Source organism: Cavia porcellus, unplaced genomic scaffold, assembly GCF_034190915.1.
Source record: "Cavia porcellus strain 051 isolate PalLab524CR breed Dunkin Hartley unplaced genomic scaffold, mCavPor4.1 scaffold_4, whole genome shotgun sequence".
Taxonomy (NCBI): domain Eukaryota; kingdom Metazoa; phylum Chordata; class Mammalia; order Rodentia; family Caviidae; genus Cavia; species Cavia porcellus.
The window spans coordinates 41,208,370-41,216,445 of NW_026947487.1; the positions used below are offsets into that span (position 1 = coordinate 41,208,370).

Below are 8,076 nucleotides of genomic sequence, written 5' to 3' on the forward strand. Positions count from 1 at the left end.
ATGCCAGCCACACAGTAGGACCCCAACTGTGGTACACACGATGGACAGGCAGGGCTAGCAGGATGGAAAATCCCAAAGCAACAGTAATAATACAAGCCAACAGGTGGTGAGTCATGTGAACCAACTTTGTCCTTGGGGACAAAGACACAAGGACTAGAAGCTGGCAGATAGGGCTACCCCATTATTATTATTATTATTTACTTTGATCCTTTTCATTTTTCCTTCTCCTTTACTTCTTTCTTTTTCTTCCTCTTCTTTTTTTTCCTCTTCTTTTTCTCCTCTTCTTCCTCCTCCTCTTCCTCCTCCTCTTCTTCTCCTCCTCCTCCTCCTCCTCCTCCTCCTCCTCCTCCTCCTCCTCCTCTTCCTCCTCTTTCCTGAATGGCTGGGGAGAACTTCAGTCATAAAAAACTAACCCTAGCCAGATATGGTGGCTCACACCTATAATCCCAGCACTCAGGAGGCTGAGGCAGGAAGATCATTGCAAGTCTGAGACCAGCCTGGGCTGTGAAGTGAACTCAAGGCGAGCCTGAACTATATAGCAAGACCCTGTCTCAAAAACACACACACACGTACACACACACAAAGAAACAAAGAAAAAAGGGGGCCAGGGGTTTAGCTCAGTGGCATAAGCAGCTGCCTTGGAAAGTGAAGTGCAAGGTCATGAGCTTAATCCCTGGTGCAAAAAGAAAGAAAGAAAGGAAGGAAGAAAGGAAGAAAGGAAGGAAGGAAGGAAGGAAGGAAGGAAGGAAGGAAGGAAGGAAGGGAAAACTAACCCTATTCCCCAAACCCAAAGACCAAGTTCAGATAATCCATCGCTTACTCCTTCATTCCTTCTTTTCTGCCCTCTTCTGTAGCTTCCCAAAGCTTGTGTGATTATCCGTTGCCCTTCAGCCTTGCTTCTTCTTACTTTTCAGTTATCTTTGTTTTACATACGATCCTTCTTAAATTTCCCCAGCCACAGGGTGAAACTACTCAACCAAAGGGAAACATTTTGCATGCAAGCTTGTAATTTACAATGGGATCTGTTATATAACTGTAGATTTTGCTTCTATGGTTTAAGGTACCAAATTAATAGTTGCCACAGTTTGTCAGTTTCTAAACTGTGCTTGATGCTGCTGTTAAGCTAACTATACTACTTTAGCTAGAATGTCATATCACTCATAATCAGTTGTTCTTCCTTCCATAACAAAACTGAGAAGCTCTGGGGTAATAACTTCATCACAGCCCAATGTCAAAAGATGGGGGACTAAGTCAAACAGATACCAACAACCCATTCTTAATTAACTGGGAAGGTAGGACCTTGGGACAGACACAAATCAGAAACCTCCTGTACCCAGAAGGTATCCCTACAGAACAGACTTTGCCTAGAGAGACCTTGATACTAGAAGTGTAGCTACCTGTTGGGAGCCGCAGCCCCGAGCCCGGTCGCCTCACTTGGCGGACGTGAGGCCTGTAGTAAAGAGTGAGGCCTGAGGTAGATTACCCCTCCCATCGAATATGCTAGTTTCCTGCTTACCGCGTAAACAACCCGCTCAACAATATAGTCTGCCTGGCAACTGATGATGTTAGCCAATCAGCTTGCCTTGCTTACTTTAACATGATTGGACACTGTACCCGTATATATACTGGTGCCACCCCTGGGAGGAAGAAGAAGCCAGATAGAAGCCCGGAAGTAGAAGCCCAAAAGGAGCCGCGGAGAGCGGACCGATAGAGGCTTCGGGGCAGACTGAAGCACAAGAGGAGCCGCGGAGAGCGGACCAAAGGAGGCTTCAGCTGGGAGAACCCAGGGCAGGCTGTACGGAGAAGAAGAATAAAAAGAAAAGGTTGTCCACTACCAGACTATGTCGTGTGTCCTTCCTGCCGGCCGGGAGCGGACATCGACATTTGGAGGCCCGCCCGGGGACTGATCACCCCCGCGACGTGGAAGTGGACAACGCTCCAGTACAGAGCTGCGAGACAGGTGAGTTGGGGATAAGCCTGGGCTCTGGGTGGCGCGCACCTACAGGGCTTTTAGACTCCCCTCAGGCTCACGCGTAAGTGGCGGATTCCTTGGGCCTCACGCGGTGAGTAACATATTAAAAAATGGGAAACATGCTAGGTAGCGGCACTAAGAGCGAGGGTGGTTGTGGAGAAAGCTCTCAAGAGCTTACAAAAGTATGCAGGGTATCTGAGCAGGCCCAGTCAGGGAGCTCCCGAGAGGGGTCTGTCAAGGGGAACAAGGATGCTAAGGAGGAGGACGGGGCTCTAGCCTCGGAGTCGTCTGACTCCGAGGACGAGGGAAAGTTGAATGGCAGGGAGGCCAAAGAGACTAGCTGTCAGGAGCCTAAGTCGCTCCATAAGGAGTCGGGTCTGCGGAAGAGTAGAGAGCTCCTGAGTGCGCCCCGGCGCGAGAGGGAGGCGAAGCCTTCCGCCCCACCTTGGGGGCCGTTTCCGGAGGCGATCCCTCGCCGCGGGGCGGCCGCCCGGGAGCTCCCTTCCTCTTCGCCAGAACAGGAAGTGATGCACGGGCCCCCATTTTCCGCCCAATCACGGCCGCTGTCTTATGCTCCGCCGCCGGCAGGTCGGTATTTTCACAGGTGGCTTTGGCAGGGGAGACGCTTGTTTCATGAGGTACATCCACCACCTGGGATGGATAGTGACCCCTACGAGATATTTCCTGTACAAGTGGCTATGGGCCAGGGACGCAATGTATGGGAGCCTTTTGAGATAAAGCAGATTAGAGAACTTAAAAATGCAGTTACAACTTTTGGGCCGACTGCGCCTTACACCATTGCCATGCTGGAGAATCTGTCTTCTGGGCCCCTCACCCCCGCGGACTGGATTCAGCTGGCGGGGGCGTGTCTGCCCTCGGGTGGTTACCTGGATTGGCGAGCCTGGTATGCAGAGTCCTCTGCAGAGCAGGCTGAGAGAAACGCCAATCGGGGAGACCGGGGGTGGAACAAGAGAATGCTTGTGGGAGAGGGTCGGCGCGCTGATGGTCAGACTCGGTTCCCCGGCGCTCTCTGGCGGGGAGGAGATAGAGAGCCATCCGCTCCGCCCTGGAGCTCTTTTCTAAAAGCGGCTCCCCGCCGAGAGGCCGCCACAGGAAACCCTCCCTTCCCTCAGCCGGCACAGGAAGTGACGCCCCGTTTCACTCTGTCGCGACCGCAGTCTTATGACGTCGCGCCGCTGGGCAGACGGTATTTTCATGGGCGGCTACTCTGCCGAGCAGGCTGAGAAAAACGCCGGTCGAGGAAAAAGGGGGCTGGGGATTTAGCTCAGCGGCATAAGCGCCTGCCTTGCAAGCAGACAGTTGTTAGTTCGATCCCTGGTACCAATAAAAAAAAAAAAAAAAAAAAAAAAAAAAAAAAAAAAAAAAACGAAAAAGATAAAAATAAAAAATAAAAAATAAAAAACAAAAAGGGGGAGTAAACCCTCGAGGTTTGATCCCTGGTGATGTTTGGCAGATGGACATCACACATATACAGGAGTTTGGGACTCTTAAATATGTTCATGTTTCCACAGACACCTGTTCTCACGTCATATTTGCAACAGCAGAAACAGGTGAAAAAGTGTCTAATGTGATCAATCATTGCCTGGCGGCTTGGGCCGCATGGGGCAAACCAAAAATATTAAAAACTGATAATGGACCAGCCTATATAGGCAAAGCTTTCAATGAGTTCTGCAAAATGATGGAGGTTCAATTAAAACATGGTATCCCATACAATCCCCAAGGTCAAGGAATCATTGAGAGGGCTCATAGAAGCCTCAAAGAAATTTTACAAAAACAAAAAGGGGGAGTAGGCCAAGGCCTGGCCCCAAAGGCACGATTATCCATGGCACTATTCACACACAATTTTTTAAATTTAAATAATGATAATCGCTCCCCAGCTGTGGAGCACTGCAACCCTTCCCCCAACCATAAAGGGTGGGTGAAGTGGAAAGATGTCCTGACAGGACAGTGGATGGGCCCGGATCCAGTGGTCAGCTGGAACCGAGGCGCGATTTGTGTTTTCCCACAGGAACCGGGACGAGAACCACTGTGGATACCGGAGAGACTGACACGGACAACAAAGCCCTCGACTAAAGATCAGACCTGCCCTACTGGAGATCCATCACAGACCAACCAACAAGATGAATAGAAATAGCGGTAGCCCGAAATGGACAAAAAGATCCTCAGGCATATGCATGGCTTGCTCGATTGGCCCACGACCGAGTCTAGATATGGCGGGCATCCTTCATTCTCCTCCATAAGGTGACAATACACAGCAGGGTAGATGAGTCAATGACGGGTAAGAGCGTGCCTCCCCAGCATGACTCGACCTAAGCCAGGCCCTACCCCATCCTGCACGTAAGCCGCTGGACTGTTAGATGCTGCCCAGGTCTAAATTTCTCTCCGAGGGGATTTCTTTACGGAGAGGAAATGAGTGCAAGCTTGTGTGCATCCAGGTTCCGTCCAGTTTGTGCCTGGCCCTAGAAAAAGGACGAGGGCCTCAGGGCCTTGGCAGACCATGGGACGGCCGACCAGGGTCTAAGCCAAGGACCTACGGTGGGCCTACGCATAGGGCATAAGCCTCTGCACCCAGTCCAGGAAGGGCTACGATGCACACATTTATAAAAAAAAAATAATAAAATAAAAAAGGGGGAGATGTTGGGAGCCGCAGCCCCGAGCCCGGTCGCCTCACTTGGCGGACGTGAGGCCTGTAGTAAAGAGTGAGGCCTGAGGTAGATTACCCCTCCCATCGAATATGCTAGTTTCCTGCTTACCGCGTAAACAACCCGCTCAACAATATAGTCTGCCTGGCAACTGATGATGTTAGCCAATCAGCTTGCCTTGCTTACTTTAACATGATTGGACACTGTACCCGTATATATACTGGTGCCACCCCTGGGAGGAAGAAGAAGCCAGATAGAAGCCCGGAAGTAGAAGCCCAAAAGGAGCCGCGGAGAGCGGACCGATAGAGGCTTCGGGGCAGACTGAAGCACAAGAGGAGCCGCGGAGAGCGGACCAAAGGAGGCTTCAGCTGGGAGAACCCAGGGCAGGCTGTACGGAGAAGAAGAATAAAAAGAAAAGGTTGTCCACTACCAGACTATGTCGTGTGTCCTTCCTGCCGGCCGGGAGCGGACATCGACAGCTACCTACTACAAAAACTTAAAAGAATCAACACAGAAAACAAATTAAAAATTTTTTGAAATAGAAAATGTCAAGAGGTAGAAGCAAAATGCAACCTTAGACCTCCAGCCCATCTAGAACAAGACCAGAAGACAATGAGATAGAAGACAATGGAAGACACGCATCTGAGATTTCTGAAATGGTAGCAACTGAAGTAAAGAAACAAATCCATGAAGCTATAGAGGAAATCAGATCAGAGATAATTCCTCAGGTTAAAAGAAAAGAATATTGGCATTCATAACAGAATTGCTCAGGATTTCTAGAGTAGAGATAGATTTTAAAAAATAGATGATGAGCTGGGGATATAGCTCAATGGCACAGTGCCTGACTGGGAAGCATGAGGATGTGAGTTGCATGAAACAGATTCAAACAGATATTTAGGAAATTTAAAAAATTCCATTAAAAACTGGTAAAGCTACTAGAATGAAACTGAAGATAGATTTTCAGACCTTGAAGACAGGATTGTGGCTAATGATCACAAAAGGAAAGAGCTCTTAAAAATCACAAGGGACCATGAAATAATTCAACAGCTGTAGCATGATGAGAAGAAAAATAATTTAAGATTGATTGGTGTCAATTAAAAAGCAAGACTTACAAATTACATTTAAAAACTACTTGCATAAGTATCTTCTTCTGCCTTTTTGTTTTTGTTTGTTTGTTTGTTTTACCAGGAATGGAACTCATGACCTTGCACTTGTCAGGCTGGCAATGTGCCACTGAGCTATATCCCTGGCCCTCTATTTGCATAAGTAATAGCAGACAATTTCCCAAGCATGGGGAAAGAATCAGACATACAGGTAAGTGAGGCATGTAAAACTCCAATTAGCCATAACCAAAATAAACCTCCACCCACACATACAATAATCAAGATCTTAGAAGTTCAGCATAAGAACAGAATATTAAAAGCTGTTAGGGAATTTCTTTTTTATCCTGGCTTTGTGTTTGCAGACAGAAAAAAGTAAACTATCAAGGAATTGAGACCACTGAGTACTTGTAACTTGGACCAACTTGAGTTTTGATTTATTAGATCAACTGGCAATAGAAAATAAAAAGGAGTGTGGCACAAATCAGACATTCTTCTGGTCATGACAGAAGAGAAAACTATAATTCTTATCAAAGGAACTCTTCTCCTGAAGACAGACACAGAACAAGAACGGTCTCCCTGGGATAGAGATTACTTTAATTACAACAGGTCAGACTACGAACATTCAAAAGCAGACATTCTTGTGATGGTGGTATGGAATCACAAAGCAGGGACCGAGAAAAAAGCAGAGAAAGAGAAAGAAAAAAGGATTAGAAAAGGACCCAGAGTCTCCAACTCCAAGGAGTAGCCCAGAAGCATCAATAAACCAGAGTTCAGCTCAAGATGAACTTACTACAAAGAAAAAGAAAGATGAACTGCCTCCTCTCCTTATACCAGTGCAGCATCCAAATCTCAGGATTTTGCAAGAATGGATTACAGATAATAACAGCTTAACACACCATAGGATGAGATGGAAGGCCCTAAAGAAATTAGTCAATGCTCTTATCAACGAAGTCAACATTTCCAATATAAGCATTGTTATCCAAGAGCTTCTTCACGAACATATAGCAAAGGAAGAGAGCTGCTGTCCAGATCTGTTTTACAAGCACAGACTGCTTCTCTGTTCTTCACATGTGTTTATACAGCATTGGTGGCAATGACCAACTCAGAATCTCCACAAATTGGAGAGTTAATCCTCAAGAGGTTAATTCTTAATTTTTGAAAAAGATATCAGAGAAATGATAAGCAGCTTTGTCTGACTGCTTTAAAATTTGCGGCATTGGGGCTGGGGATTTAGCTCAGCGGCATAAGCACCTGCCTTGCAAGCAGGCGGTCGTGAGTTCGATCCCTGGTACCGATAAAAACGAAAAAGACAAAAAAAAAAATAAATAAATAAATAAAAAAAATAAAATTTGCGGCACATCTTATTAACCAAAAGGTGGCACATGCAATTTTATGCTTAGAGATGCTCACTTTGCTCCTGGAAAGACCAACAGATGTTGAAGTGGCTATTGTTTTTCTCAAGGAATGTGGTTTCAAATTAACACAAGTGTCACCAAGAGGAATCCATGCTATCTTTGCCTTTGAAACATTCAGCATGAATCTGAAATTGACAAAAGAGTTCAGTATATGATTGAAGTGACATTTGTTGTATGGAAGGATGGATTCAAGAACCATCCAGTCATCCTAGAAGAACTAGACTTATTTGAAGAAGATGGTCTGTTTGCCCAGTGGCTCTCTTTGGAGGATGATTACAATCCAGAAGATGTTCTGAGTGCTTTCAAGATGGATCCTAATTTTATGGAGAATAAAGAAAAGTATCAAGCTATTAAGAAAGAAATACTTGGTAGAGGAGATAGTGATTCAAACACAGACCAAGACGTAGGCAATAACGAAGAGGAAAAAGAGGAAAAAGGAAAAGATGATGAAGGATAGAGTAACTATTCATGACAAAACAGAAGTTAATCTAGTCTCATTTCATCAAACAATATATCTTGCTATTCAGTCCAGTCTAGATTTTGAAGAAGATGCTCACAAATTGCTCAAAATGGAATTTCCTGCAAGTCAAACAAAAGAACTAGGGGCTGGGGATTTAGCTCGGCAGCATAAGCACCTGCCTTGCCAGCAGGCAGTCGTGAGTTTGATCCCCCGTATCAATGAAAAAGACAAAAAGAACTCTGCAGTATGCCTGGTTGCTGTGCTCAACAAAGAACATATGAGAAGTTTTTGGCATGTTAGCTGGGTGATTTTGCTTGCTGAGAAAAGAATACATGGGACCTTTTGAAAGTGTATTCAAAGAACAGTATGATGCCATCCATCACTTAGAAACAAACAAATGGAAGAATGTTGCCAAGATGTTTGTTCACCTCTTTATACACTGATTCACTCCATGGAGTGTTCT

General features: G+C 46.0%; 1 long non-coding RNA gene and 1 pseudogene across 1 annotated transcript; both read left to right on the top strand.

Annotated features, from left to right (window-relative positions):
• Positions 1 to 1,398: 1,398 nt before the first annotated feature.
• Positions 1,399 to 5,067, top strand: LOC134475688 (uncharacterized). Its single transcript, XR_010046868.1, has 2 exons — positions 1,399 to 1,960; positions 4,002 to 5,067. It is a non-coding gene; the product is annotated as an uncharacterized LOC134475688 (long non-coding RNA).
• Positions 5,068 to 5,464: 397 nt separating this feature from the next.
• Positions 5,465 to 7,610, top strand: LOC100717970 (pre-mRNA-splicing factor CWC22 homolog; annotated as a pseudogene).
• Positions 7,611 to 8,076: the final 466 nt, after the last annotated feature.